This window comes from Saimiri boliviensis, chromosome 3, assembly GCF_048565385.1.
Source record: "Saimiri boliviensis isolate mSaiBol1 chromosome 3, mSaiBol1.pri, whole genome shotgun sequence".
Classification (NCBI taxonomy): domain Eukaryota; kingdom Metazoa; phylum Chordata; class Mammalia; order Primates; family Cebidae; genus Saimiri; species Saimiri boliviensis.
In genome coordinates, this window is record NC_133451.1 from 3,745,171 (window position 1) to 3,759,085 (window position 13,915).

Below are 13,915 nucleotides of genomic sequence, written 5' to 3' on the forward strand. Positions count from 1 at the left end.
GGACCAAGATGAGCCCCATCTTGCAGATGAGGAACCTGCAGCTTGGAGGGCCAGGCCCTGGTCACGGAGGGCGTCATGAGACCGGAAGATTCCGCCGGTCCAGCAGGTTGGAGCTGCCCTTCCCGAGCTGCAGTCAGTGTCTCTCTTGTGCATGTGTCCAGGTACACGAGCCAGAAGGAGGTCTCCACCGGGACCCAGCTCTCTTTTGCCCGGCCCTATTAAGCACCTGCCCTTCATGTGCGGGGAGCAGACACCAGCAGAGATGACGGGTGACGCTGCCGTGAAGACGGTCACCAGCCACAGCATCCAGGCCACGTGGCAGAGCCGCCATCTGAGGATGGCAGGGCCACACATCCACGGCCGCTACTCCGGGTGACACACACTCCCTTGGGATCCTGGGGATGGACCGAGCCCAAAGCCCCAGCCTGTGCCCGGTTTCCTCTGCCGCCATCCCTGCTGGTCCACACCTCCGTCCTGCCCTGTCCCGGGGAATCTGAGCCCCAGCCTGTGCCCGGTTTCCTCTGCTGGCATCCCTGCTGGTCCACACCTCAGTCCTGGTGGACGCAGGTCTCAGCCCTGGTCTTCTACCCAGAGAAACAATGGAGTTATCACACCTGTGGGGCTGGGTGCACCTCCTCTGGTGTGAAAGGGGCAGGTGAGGTGGGCAGGGGGCATGCGCTTCCAGATGGTAAGGTGGGCCTGGCACCTGGGAAGGGAGAGGGGAGGACAGGCAGGTTGGGGGGACAAGGAGGACGAGGAGGATGGGGGGACAGGGGACTTGGGGGCACGGGGAGGATGAGGAGGATGGGGGATGGGGGGACGGGGGGACGGGGGGACGGGGGGACGGGAAAGCTCTGGGGAAGTCTCAGCCAGCCGGGATTGCTTCAGGGTAAAGGCTGCCGTAGGTGAGTCCAGCGTGGGTTGGACAGGATGAGCCCTGTTTCGCCTGCCTGCTCCGACACTGCCCACAGCTGCCAGGGAGGTGTGTGGCCTCGGCTCAGAGCCCGAAGCAAATCCCGTAGGCATAGTTGCTGGGCGTGGGGGCTGGGGGCTCTGCCCGCGCTGTCTCTGGAGGGAGGTCTGAGCGGCCTCACGTTGCTGCCCTGTAACCATACCTCTGGCACGTGGGACACCCACCGGGAGCAGACCAGACCCATCCTGCTTCTAGGAGCCCCGCCTAGAGCTTGCCCCGGGGGCAGAGAGCTGGGAAGCACAGGCAGGAAGGCGGCTGGTCTGAACTCCGGACGCGTCTGACCGGGAGCTTCTGCCTCAGTGGAAGCATCTGCTGACAACCGTCTCTGCCTGCCCAGTGGGCTTGCCGGCCCTTCCCGGCTCTGCCCCTGCCCTGTGCCGGGGAATCTGAGCTCTGCCAGGTTTCCATGGCCGCAGCCTCTCCGCCCTGGAATCCTCGAGTCCAGCACACGCGGTGGGGCAGTGGGAGGAGGCCGGGTCTCCTGTCAGCAGGCGTGGAGGGAGGTCACGTCTGAATGCGTTCCGCCGGAATTCTAACTCAGCGTGTCGGGGGAGGCACACAGAAGGTTCCAACACCTTTGCGCGGGGCCTTCAGACACAGAGCGGCAGTGGGAACCCCGGAGTGAGGGTGTCCTGCTGAGGGTTGGCCGTGTTGCTGGTGGCCGCCCACCTGATTTTGCAGGAGTGGGGCCTGACTTGGAGGGGGGATGTGTCCAGGGTTACACGAGGCTGCCCTGGCCTGTTCCTGCTCCTGCTCTGTGACACTTGCCGCCTCCCCAACCCCCGTGCCAGCTCCTCAGCTGGAAGCTTCCAGATCTGCATCCCCCAGGGGTCCCGTGGGGTCTTCAGTGAGCTCCCTGGCTTCTCAGCACCCCCAGCTTCTCCCGCAGCCGCCACACCTCTATCTAACAGGGGCCTGCAGCAGAGCAATTTGACATTTTGGGAAAAAAAAAAAATCCTGAGAAAATGAGCATCATAGACACACTTGGCGGTGGAGCCGAGGGTCCGTCTCCCACCCGTAGGCCTGTGCTGCCTGCAGAGAGGGCCGGCCCTCATGGAGATGCTCCTGACCTTGAGCCCATCTGGGTCTGGGCATGCTTTGCTGGGTGAGAAAGGGGGTGGAACAGAGCCCCCAGGCTCTCTCCTCTGTGAAGGAGACCCCCACAGACCCCCGGTCCCCAGCTCAGCCGTGCGTTGCGTTTTCAGAGGTGGCTGCTCCCCCGCCCAAGCTCTGCTCCAGGCGGGCAGGGATCTGTGGGACTGGCTGTTCGGGTTTCCCCAGAGCCACAGGGCCCGGCCCACCGCAGGAGTTCTGACCTATTTGTTCAAGGAATGGAGCAGCCGTGAATGAATGCATGACACTTTGTGCAGTCCCTGGTGTGGCTGTGCCCAGCCCACTCCCTCTCAAAGCCGTTGGAGGGGGCGTCATTAATTGGCCTTCGGCGTCCTCAGCAGGGAAATGAGGGGGACGTAAGACATGTCACAAGGTTGCTACAAACCTGCTTTGGGCTATGTTGGCAGCGCCAAGGCTGCTGCTTTTGGGGACACCCCAGAACTCGAGCACCCCACTGTGGTCATCCTGGGGCCACCAGGGCTGGGCCCGTCTCCCCCTGTCCTCACCCTGTGGGTCCTCCTCCCAGCTGGCCTCAGGCCAGTGCCGTCACCAGCACAGCCCAGAAGCCATCTGTGGGCAGTGCTGAGCCAGGAAATGACCGGGTCATATTTGTGGAGGACAAGCTTTTTCCTCCTCACCCCAAACCAGAGCCCGTGGCAGGGAAAAGGACAGAGCCAGCCCACCCTGACCTCACCCCCCTAGCACCCCTGCTTCTCCCGTGACCCGGCCATCTGGTGCACATCCGTTCCCTGGGGTGCGTAGCAAACTCTTATATGAACATCAAAACCCGGCAGGCGCCCCTCCATTCAGGGTAGGGACTAGGTCTTCTCCCTCCTGCTCTCTCTAGCAAGGGGAGGATGTGATTTATCCAGGGACAGAATCCCCCTTTTACTGATGAGGAAACTGAGGCCACACCTAGAGCAACAGTCTCCAAGTCGCATAAACCCTGGCAGCTGGTGCTGGAATCTGGGGCCCCTAATTCCAGGCTTGCTGTGGTCCTTTCCCAGCCATGCTGTTGGTGGTAGGTGCCAGCCTGGCCGGGCCGTGGTCCCCGTGATCCCATTGCGCGTCTAGAGGCTTCCGTGCCGGTGTTTTGCGACGTGGCACGCATCGGCAGGCAGCTGACTTTGAGGAAAGGAGACGGCCCGGCGTAGTGTGGGACAGCCTTGTCGGGTTCAACACCGAGACCTCGCGGAGGCAGCAGGAATTCCGCCTGCAGACCGCGGTTTGCAGCCCTGCCTGAGCCGGCAGCCTGAGTGCAGAGGGCCGGCCAGCCCCACAACCGCCTGAGCCGATGCCCTGAAAGAAGGGTCTGAACATGGACCCCTGTCCTCTTGGCTGTTTCTCAGCGGAGAATGCTGACTGCGCGTCAGCCGGGACCTCTCACAGCTGTGGCCTCCGTGACCTGCACCTTGATCCCATCATCCTGTGCAATCTCCGGCTCTTCCCCGTCTCCCCCGCCCAGTCCCTGCCCTCAGCAGAGCTCCAAGGACCGTCCCTGCCTCACTGCCCGCCTCCCAGCAGCACAGCCACTGAGGCAGGGAGAGCAGGGCAGGCCCAGAGGGCCGGAGGAGCCCGATCTCGGGGGTCACAGGACTTGGGACAGGGGTTGGGAGTGCAGGTCCGGGAGCTGGCCCCCGCCCAGCTTCAAACCCTGGCTCGGTCACTTGCCGTCTGCGTGACTTCCAGCGGCTCCACTCCTGGGCGTGTCCCTGGAAACTACAGATGAGTGTCTCGGGGCTGCAAGCCAAGTGCCCGGAGCTGTGTGTGGTGTGTGGTGTGTGGTGTGGTGTGGTGTGTGGTGTGTGGTGTGTGTGTCTGTGTGTCCCAGGAATATCAGGGCTGCGATGGTCACCGTGCCAAGCCCCACTGAGCCAGCTTCAAAGCCCGCACGCCCCCTCTCTGTATTCAGGGCTCCCTGGAAATGGAACTGATGGGACGGATGCATAGCGGGAGACTGCGGGAGACTGACTGTCAGGAGTGGGCTCGCCGGATCCCAGAGTGGACCAGCCCTGAGGTCTGCCGCTGGCAAGCCGGAGCCCTGGGAGAGCTGACAGTAGGCTCATGGTCCAGGACAGGCTGGAAGGCCAGCGAGAAACCAGCTCAGCAGTCAGGCAGCAGGAACTCCCCTCACTCGGCCTTCAGCTAATGGGACAAGGCCAGTCTGCTGGCCCATGCTTGACTCAGTTTACCCATTCGAATGTGAATTCCAGCCAGGGGCACCTCTCAGATGCAGCCAGAGTCATGCTGGACCAAATATCTGGGCACATCGTGGTCCAATCAAGTTGACACGTAAAATTAGCCACATCACTCACAAACCCAAATTGAAAGCTGCCGCAGCTGCCGTGGGCCTCACTCTGAAGTGTTGCCTCAGTTTCCCTGGCTGCACAGCAAAGGGTGCACAGTGTGACTCCAGCACAGGCCCCAGCATCCCCGGGCTCAGCGAACAGCAGGAAGAATGCCCCAGCCGTGAGAGTCGAGGCCGGGGTCACAGCAAACCACGGGCATGGACCTGGCTTGGACAGCCACAGTGCTCCCCTGGGCTCTCTTGTTCTGCGTGGCCTGGGCCTGTCCAGCTGTCTGTCTCTGTGGGTGTATGTGTGTGTCTGCATGTGTGTGTGCATGTGCATTTGTGTGTGTCATGTCTTGTGGAGGGTGTGTGTGTCCATGTGTGTGATGCATGGATGTGTGTGTGCATGTGTTTGTGAGTGTGTGTTATGTCTGTGGAGGATGTGTGTGTGCATGTGTGTGATGCATGGATGTCTGTGTCTGTATTGCTGCCTGTGTCTCTATGCAAGTGTGTTTGTGAGTGTGTGTCATGTCTGTGGATGGTGTGCGTGTGTGCATGTGTGTGATGTGTGAATGTGTGTGTCTGTGTGTGTGGGCATGTGTATATTATGAGTGTATTTCATGTCTGTAGAGGATGTATGTGTGCACCTATGAGGTGTGGATGTGTGTGTGTCTCTGCATGTGTCTCTGTGTGTATGCATGTATGTTTGTGAGTGTCATGTCTGTGGAGGGTATCTGTGTGCATGTGGGTGTGTTTCTGTGTGTATTTCTGCACGTGTGTGTGCATGTGTGTTTGTGTCATGTCTGTGAGGGTGTGTGTGCGCATGTGTGTGATGTGTGGATGTGTGGGTGTGTGTCTCTGTGTGTGCATGTGTGTGTCTGTGTGTGTGCATATGAGTGTGTGTTGTGTCTGTGGAGGGTGTGTGTATGTGAGTGTGTGCACATGTGATGCATGGATGTGTGTGTGTCTCTGTGTGTCAGAGTGTGAACGCACACAGCTGTGATCAGGTTGGAACGACTCACTTGGAGCCATAAGCTTACGTTGAATTCAGAGTTGGTCATTTTGACCCAAACTTGAACTCCACGTTTTCCAGTCCACTGGCCTTGTTTTTTCTTTTTTTTAAAGTAGTTTCCTGACTTTGATCAAAAGCAAGCCAACAAACAACTGGAAAGAATGAGGAAGGGCTCCTGGCAGCCTGGGCCAGTGCAAATCAGAAACGGAGGCTGCGCGAGGCTCTCGAGTCACACGAGGGCTTTAGAATAGAAGCTGGAGGAGGTCTCGGGAAAGGCCGGTGAGCCGGGCCTTCTCGCCTAGGAGGCTGCCCTTCCTGGGGTCAGTGGGCGGCATCTCTGTGCTGTAGTTCCTGGGTCTGGGGACAGACGGGGGTACACCCAGTCAGGTGTCCAGGAGCCAGGCCTCCCCACGAGCCACGCTGCTGACAGCACCCCCTCGGGCAGCCCAGCAGGCCCGCATAGCAGTGCCACCACGTCACTGCCCCTCCTGTACACAGGAGGTTGGAGCTCAGGGGACTGGGGAGCCTGTCACGGTGAGCTGGGAAATGGCAAAGCCAGGATTTGGCTGGGATGGCAGATCCCTTGCCTGGGCCTGTCCCCGTGTTCCATGAGGGCGTCTCCCCCCGACAGAGTCCCCCCGGACAGAGTCCTACCTGCACACGCATACACAGTGCACACACACGCTTGCACATGCAATACACACACTCGCACACACAATGCACAAGCATGCAGTGCACACAGTCACGCATACAATGCACACATAGTGCACACACTCGCACATGCAGTGCACGCACTCGCCCATGCAATGCACACACTTGCACACAGTGCACACACATGCAGTGCACACACACAGTGTACACACACGCTTGCACATGCGATGCACACACTTGCCCACAATGTCCACACACGCAGTGGACACATGCATACACAGTGCACACACACACTTGCACATGCAATGCACACAGTTCCACACACAATGCACTCACACAGTTCACACACTTGGACACACAGTGCACACGCTCACATCTGTGACATGGGCACTCACCCACCATGGTGGAGACGGCCTCCCGAGCAGCTCTGCAGGACCCCGCAGCCCAGGCTGGCTGCTTTCCTTCTGGGCGGTGACCATGAAGAAGTCACTTCTCCTCAGCTTCCGTTTCTGGAAAATGCGATGAATGAGGACACTCGGAAGACAATGCTTTTTTCCCGTGCCCAGCTGTAAGGCAGCCCGCACCCCCACACTCACTGTCATCTCCCTGAAAAGAGGACAGTTTCCTTCCATCCCAGTCCCCACAAAGCCTGTCCTGCCCCCATCCTCTCTCAGTTACTTGATTTGCGCAACAAATGTTGGTTTGGGGACATACCAACGGCCCGAGGCGGCCTCGGTCACAGGCAGAGGGAGGTGCCAGCAATAGGCTGCCTGTGGGCCCCGCAGAGGGAAGCATGTTAATTCAACCCCACGCGGCGGGCATGGTTCAGGAGCTGTGCCCTCAGGGGTAGGTGCTGGGTGTTCTGGTAGGACCGCCTTTTCAGATGCCTTTAATGGGCCGCACCTTGGAATACCTGGGAAGGAGGCCCAGCAGGTGCAGCCATGGTTGACCTCCCACACCTGAGTTATCCCAATGACAGGTGTCCTTACAAGAGGAGGCGGCACCGACCTAGACCGGGAGGCCCCGGGACCGCAGAGGCAGAGATGAGCATTGCGGCCGGGGACCCAGGAAGAGGCAGAAAGAGCTTCCCCGGGGCACCCGATTCCGAACTTGTGGCCCCAGAGCCGAGCGGGAGGGAATTGTTGCTGTTTCAAGCCGCACTGCCGATTCCGCTGGGGAGGGCGTGTGAGCCAGAAGCAAGGCTTGCTCTGCAGTGACTTGTCAAGAGCCTCCTGTGTCCTGGGGACAGCAGCGGCAGCAGTGGAGACGGCATAAGGCCACCTCTGTGGATGTGGGGTGTCCCAGGCCGGTCACAGGGAGGGGCACCAGGTCCAGCCAGAGGGTGATGCTGGAACTCGGTTTGAAGTGGAAGTGGAAAGTTTCTGGATGCAGGAGGAGGAAGACTGTCACGGGGGAAGGATCAGCATGGACAGTGCCGTAGAGGATTTACTACCCTCCCGGGACCCCACCTCCTGCGTCATCGTGATGGTCAACTTGACGGGGTCACTGGGTGCCCCGACACTTGGTGAACCCTTGTTTCTGGGAGTGTCTGTGGGGGGTGTTCTGGGTGAGATCAGTGTTGGAACTGGTGGGCTGAGTAAAGCGCGTCCAGCCCACTGGACAAAAGCTGGAGGGGCGAGCAGTCTGCTGTCTCTGCCTGGCTCTCAGCGGGGACATCGGTCTCCTGCCTTCCAACAGGGATGTGACCACCAGGGCTCGGGCCTCCAGTTTGCAGACGGCAGAGCGTGGGACTTCTCTGACCCGTCATCCCACGGACCAATCCCTTACGATCTCTCTCCCTCTCTCTTCTTGGCTAGATATCTCGCTTCGGTTCTGCTTCTCAGAAGAACCCTGACTAATAATGGCCATAATCATATTAAACACACAGAGCCCTGGGCCCACTCGAGGCCCCCTGGATCAGCACTGCTGGAGCAGGGGCCTGGGAGTCTGCATTTTAGCAGGTATGCCCTGCAGGCTCTCACCAAAGCTAGCGCCAATAACCCCAGATGTCGCAGGCGGCCACCCCACCCCCGAACCTGGAACTCTGACCCTGCCAGGTGGCCCTCAGATGTTCCTTCGTGATGGGGGTGGGTGCCGTCTGAGCCCACAGGGAGCCAGCTGTGTTCACCACACAGCCGCCGCCTGGCCAGGGCTGCTCATCGCACATCTGGGTAGGGCTGTGTGCTGAGGGCGGGGGCTCTTCCCCGTCTCCGGCGAGGCGTGGGATAAGGACGGTGGCGTCTCGGAATCCCTGTCTTCAGTGGCTCCTGGGGACGGGAGCTCGGGGCCCAGCTCTGGCTGTTCAGGGCAAATGTCCCAGGAGCTACAGACCCCGGTGCAGGCGGGTTTCTGCAATACCCACCCTACACACCAGGGGCACTGCCCAGCCACCCCAAAACCTTCTCAGACTCCGGCTGGGGACCCACCAGGCCGCCCCCAGGGGTCACCTCCCCAGCCTCGGTAACAGTTCCACCTTCTCCAGAGGACACCTCCTAAGACATGGGCATGCAGCCAGCAGGGTGGAGAGAGGGTCCAGGTGCGGGCCACAGCCTGGGGAGACCCAGTGTGCCCCCTGTCTCTCAGGACTGTGGGCTTCCATCCGTAGAATGGGCAGGGTAGGGGGGTAGGGCTGGACATTCTCAGGATGCTCCATGGTGACTTGTGGAGCTAGGCAGGGGGATGCTGGGGCCCCTGGGAGGCAGATGGACACCAGGACTGCCAGGTCCCTGCCCCCAGGGGTAGCTCTGTGCTGCGGAAGGGTTTCTGGCAGCCAGGCCTCCAAGCGCTCTGGGTATTGGTTAACAGCGGTGCTCCTCTGTGCGGCCTGGGGTATGGAACGAGGTGCTGTGTGCCACGCCCACTGGGCCTGGGCCTTGGCAGGGGCTCGGACAGCAGGTGAGCCCCAGGCGGGCAGCAGGCCTTGCCGAGCAGATGCTGGCTGAGGGGTTTGGGGAAGTGCCTGCTTCTGCTTTCAGCATCCCAAGTAAGAAGTGGCCTCTGCCCTCTCACCAGAGGACAGAGGGCCCCTGAGTCAGTGTTTCTTTCTCCACAGGGACAGGGGCCATAAGGCGTTTTTGGAAAATCCCATTTTAAAAAGGAATTCATGCCATTTCTTTCCAACCCCCACTCCAGGAGGATTCACAGGAGTGGGAGACGGTCCTGCGGCATCTCACACCAGACAGAGTCCATCCAACAAACCAGCCGCCGTCCCGGACCCTGTCCTTCTGGGCTTCCAGCCTCAGATGTCCCACCAGCACTGCCCGGGCCCCTCCTGCCCCCAGGCCCTGGCTCTGCCCCATCTGGCTAGACTGCCCGGGCCTTTCTCCAGCAGTCTTGGACCAGGCAGGGCTCTGATGACCTCCTCCTCTCTTCTCACTGGGCAGGTCTCGTCCCGCACCAATCCCAGCATCGACCTCCAGCGGGGGGCTGGGACCTGAGTGCAGGGTGGTGGGGGCGCGGGGCAGGGCCCGCCCTTAAGCGTGTTGCTTGCTCCAGACAGAGGCCACATGACTAATATCTAAATCGCAGGTTCTTGCTTATAGTTTTTTATTTCACGGAAACATTATGTTAAGTACATAATTTAAAAAGCCAACTCATTCCCCCCCCCGCTTTATCTGGAAACGATCAGTCTCTCCCCCTCCCCTCTCCCCATGAGCCCACTCCCCAGGAGCGACTACTTTCAACTTTTCATCTGTTTTCGTTTGTTTCCACTGGTTTGGTATTTTTCTCCATATTTCCAGGTGGCATGTTTATTCCGCTGTTGATTTTCAGATTTTCGATACTGCCTCTTGACTTCCGACGATGGTAGATGCGCACTGACTTCTCTCACCGTCTCGTTTCCGCTTCCTCCCCACCTCCCCATCGAGAAAACACACACTTGCCCTCTAATCATTGCCCAAATATTAATACATCAATGTATTAAGTCTTTTAAATCTGGTTTAACAAGCAACTAAGCAATTTGTTAGTGAAACCATCGCTGCGTCTCGGTCATATCTTTCTCCTCTCCATGGCCAGCTGCAGTCCCCACCCCACGTGCTACTTTCCGTAAGTCTCCTGGAATTTTGCCCCAGCACATCTGCTCACTCAGTTCTCTGCGTTCCCCTTACTAATTCTTGCCCTGAACGTTTCAACAAAGCAATGACCTTATTCTCTGTCACATCACGTACAGCTTGTTTTGCCCGCTTCTCTCTCTGGGAATCCCCGTCTCAGACAGTTCTTTCTCCTGCTGTAAGCTGCCCCACCATCACCCTAGGAGAACGCCTTGTCTGTTCCCCATGACGAACCCTGTTTCCTAGTCTTTCGTCTTCCTTTATATATATATATATTTTTTTTTGTGCGGTGGTGTACATCACATGAGTAACATGCAGGGGGTCCTGACTCAGGGGCATGGGCAATAAACTGAGTAAACAGAGAATTTGTGTCCATAGCTGGTGCCCTGTGGATAGCAGGGCTGGGTATAGAATTCCAGGAGGGGGCGGGCATGAGCCACCTGAGCTCCGCTCTCTCCCAGCTACAGACAGTGGCCACTAAGAAGTAGGAATCCATTCTGACACCTCTTCCTGTTTGTGACCTGTTTCCACTTTTCCCCTGAAAACTGTATTCCTGGTGCTGCAAAACTGCACACAAATGCACCTTCGTGGCTCTGTATTTGTGCCTCGTACAGGATGCTGGAGGTCCTGGGGCTCTTATCTGTGGTCTTCGTTCTGGGACAGGTGGCAGTTATTCCTGAAAACGCCTCCTTCCACGGTTGCCATCCTCTCCTTCAGAAAGGCTTTTGTTCCTTGTTGGCTCTTCTGGGGTCTTCCTCCAATTCCCATGCCTCCCCATCCATCTCCATGCTTGTCTCTTTGTCCTCTTGTTCTTCAGAGGTGTGTCCCATGTTTCCTACTCTGCCGTAGTATGCAGGCAGTGGGGCTGAATGTTCATTTTCTATGGGACTGCGTTGAGTCTGATTTTCTGAATGCATGGTCTTCTCTTCGGTGTTTGAGTTTCTCTCTTTCTCTTGGGCGAGGGAGTCTCTCTCTGACTATGCTCCCAGCTCCTTCCTCATTCGGATGTCTGCGTCTTTTATGTCAGGGGTCTTCTCTGACGTTGGTGATCTGTGGCTCTGTCGTATGTTGACTCAGGCTCCATTACACATTTGCCTAGCTATGTGGGCTGCCCCCCAGCAGCTGCCCCCAAGCCCGAGCCCACTCAGTGGGGCCTCCTGGCACCAAGCAGGCGGTGTGTGGACCGACTCTGACCTCCCCCACTGCCAGGGCTCTGTGCAAGGGCAGACACTCTTTGCAGAGGTGTCAATGATGTTGAACAGCTGGAACAGCCCAAGTGTGCTTTCAACAGAGGACCCAACTTGTGCTTTGGGTCCCTCCTGACCAGGAATTCCATCCAACTTAAAGTGCTGTTCCACGTCTAAGTCCATTGGCAGAAAGGACCACTGAGAATCTATTATGAAGCGCAGAGTCGCAGAGCCTGGAGCAGAACAGGCCAGCTGCACGAAGGGACGGATGTTGTGTTCAGATGCCGGTGTTCAGAACGAGCTTCGTCAAAACTTTCCCCGTAACTGTTATTTCTGGGTGCTGAGATTTGGGGTGATTTCTACTCTCTTCTTTACAGCTTTCTAGAGGATCTAATTTGTTTTTCTACAATAGATAATGGCTTTATAAAGCCGTTTTCATCTTGTATTTAAAAAAATGTCATTCTCTCTAAAGTCCCCTCACTGCTTATATCCCATGTTGGCTCCCCCCACCCTCCACCACCAGCTCACAAAAACACAGCCTGGCAGGGCGACAGGACCCCTCAGGCCTTCCCGAGCTCCCAGGCCACCGCCCTGATGCTGTGTGACTGTCCCAAAGCCACCTCGAGGTTGTGTCTCCCTCACTCACTCTGCCACGTCGAGGCGCTGGTGGCTGGCGGCTCGCCCTGCCCCGGGCTCTCCCAGCTCCATCCGGGGGCACTATGTGATCCGAGGTCTCCCAAAGCCCTGCTTTCCAGTGCTGTAAGGATTGCCACGGTGTCCATTTTTCTGGTCTTTTCTGGATTTTCTGGTCTTTTTGGTCTTTGAAACAGGCCAGGGGACAGGTGATGGGTGCTGCGTGCCTGCCTCCAGGGCCCCACGTGGCTGCGGGTTAGAGGGAGACAGGCTGGGTTTCCCCGGAGGAGGGAGCAGAGGGAAGGGCACCTGGGAAGGCCGGTGCGGGAAGACCAGGCTGCGGGGTCGGACCCTGCTTCTTTCCTGTGTCAGGGGCGGAAGAAGCGGGTTCTGGAATCGTCATGGTCCGTGTAAGTAAACATGGAAATCAGTTGACAGCCATCTTAAAAGTGGTTTATTTGTCTGAGAAATTGGCGCCTTCCTTAACAAGTCAGCCCACGGTTGCCTTTGCCTGGGAAAGCGGAGACTCGTCGTTCCGCCCTCCGGGGTGGTAATGTGCATTTGGGTCTGCGTCTCCAAACCGAGGTCGAAAGCCACGTTTAAAGACGGGAGGAAATCCTCGGAGTGTTTTCTCTTTCTTTGCTGTTTTGAGATGCGCCGGCTAATTGGGAGTTAATTTCCTTTGGAATGATTCAGGCCTTTTCTGCCTGAGTCCAGGGAGTAAAAGGTCTCACTTCCAAGACATAAAATTTCCACTGGCAGGGGTGAGAGCTGCGGCTCGGTTCAATAACAAGCACTCTTCGGACCTGGGTTTTATGTGGAGGCACCAAGCTTTGCTCTTTGGTGTTAACCACCCGCATCTCTTCCTTCTGTGTCCAGAAGGTGAGAGAAGATGATGCAGTGTGCCACCATGAACCCCTCCTGCCCGGGTCCGAGATGAGTGCGCTGGGAGCCGTGCCATCTCAGGTGGGTCCTGTGGCCCTCTCTTGGGGGTTCCTCTGCCTGTGCTCCATGACCTAGCCCAGGCTCTGGTGGGAGTGGGGCCCGGGGAAGAGAGAGGAAGCCCTCATTCACTGATCACCCCAGGAGACCTCGGTCCTGAGGGCCACCCCAAACTTCCGTGACAGCTTAGATTCTGAGGACCTAAGAGGAGGTACCTTACCCGAGGGAAGGATAACTATGCGGGGGAAGCCTGTGCCTGCTGTCTGTCATCTGTCATATCCATGGGGCTGGGACCCACGGGGCTGGGGTGGGAGGGAATGGGGAGAGGTCTCCTTTGGGGTTGGTCGGAGTGGAGGGGCCCTGAGGCCTCTGGGTCCCACCTCCTGAATGCCTGCTAGTGCCCCAGGGTCGGGAGACACGGGCTGACGGAGCCTCTGCAGAGTTGCAGGAGGTGCCGGCAGAGGTCCAGGATGGTGTAGGCGGTTCACCAAATGAGGAAGCCAAAGTGGAGTGTTTCTCCCAGAGCGGGGACCAGGCCATTTTTCTTCATCACCAAGGCTGACAGCTTGGAATGTCCTCTGGGCACAGAGCTCTGGCGGTGGAGGAGGCCAGCTTCCTGGGACGAACGCCCACTCTCCACACTCGGGAGGAGGGGGGCAGGGTGGCGGGTCAGACCCAGGCCCTGTGGCTGGCAGGGGTCACGCTTCTCAGTGTGGCCCAAGGAATACCAGGGCCCCACCTCCGAGTCAAATGCAGCAGGAATCTGCATCCTAGCAACGGCCGGAGTCCAGGCGCACACCTGTCTGAGGACCCCTGCGGTTTCCGTGCCACAGTGGTAGATGTGGTCTGAGGATGGGGCGTGGCCACAGCAGGGGGAGGAGAAAGCAAGGCAGAGGACTCTCCTACGCAGAGGAAAGACCAGGGCACAGGTCCAGAGGCGAGGGGGCGGGTGGAGAATTAGGGGGCTTTAGGTGGAGGGTCGAGTAGGGGTGCTGGGTGGAGGTTGTGGGGTGCTGGGTGGAGGTTGTGGGGTGCTGGGTGGAGGGTCGGGTGGAGGGTGGAGGG

The 13,915-nt window shown here is 58.5% G+C and overlaps 1 long non-coding RNA gene across 2 annotated transcripts; it reads right to left on the reverse strand.

Annotated features, from left to right (window-relative positions):
- Nucleotides 1–843: 843 nt before the first annotated feature.
- LOC104652438 (uncharacterized) lies at nucleotides 844–6,878 on the reverse strand. Of its 2 annotated transcripts, none has more exons than XR_745747.3 (3): nucleotides 6,754–6,878; nucleotides 6,435–6,548; nucleotides 844–5,745 (listed from the first exon to the last, which is right to left on the reverse strand). It is a non-coding gene; the product is annotated as an uncharacterized LOC104652438 (long non-coding RNA). The 2 variants fall into 2 exon arrangements; XR_005579125.2 differs by lacking the exon at nucleotides 6,754–6,878 and adding an exon at nucleotides 6,636–6,701.
- Nucleotides 6,879–13,915: the final 7,037 nt, after the last annotated feature.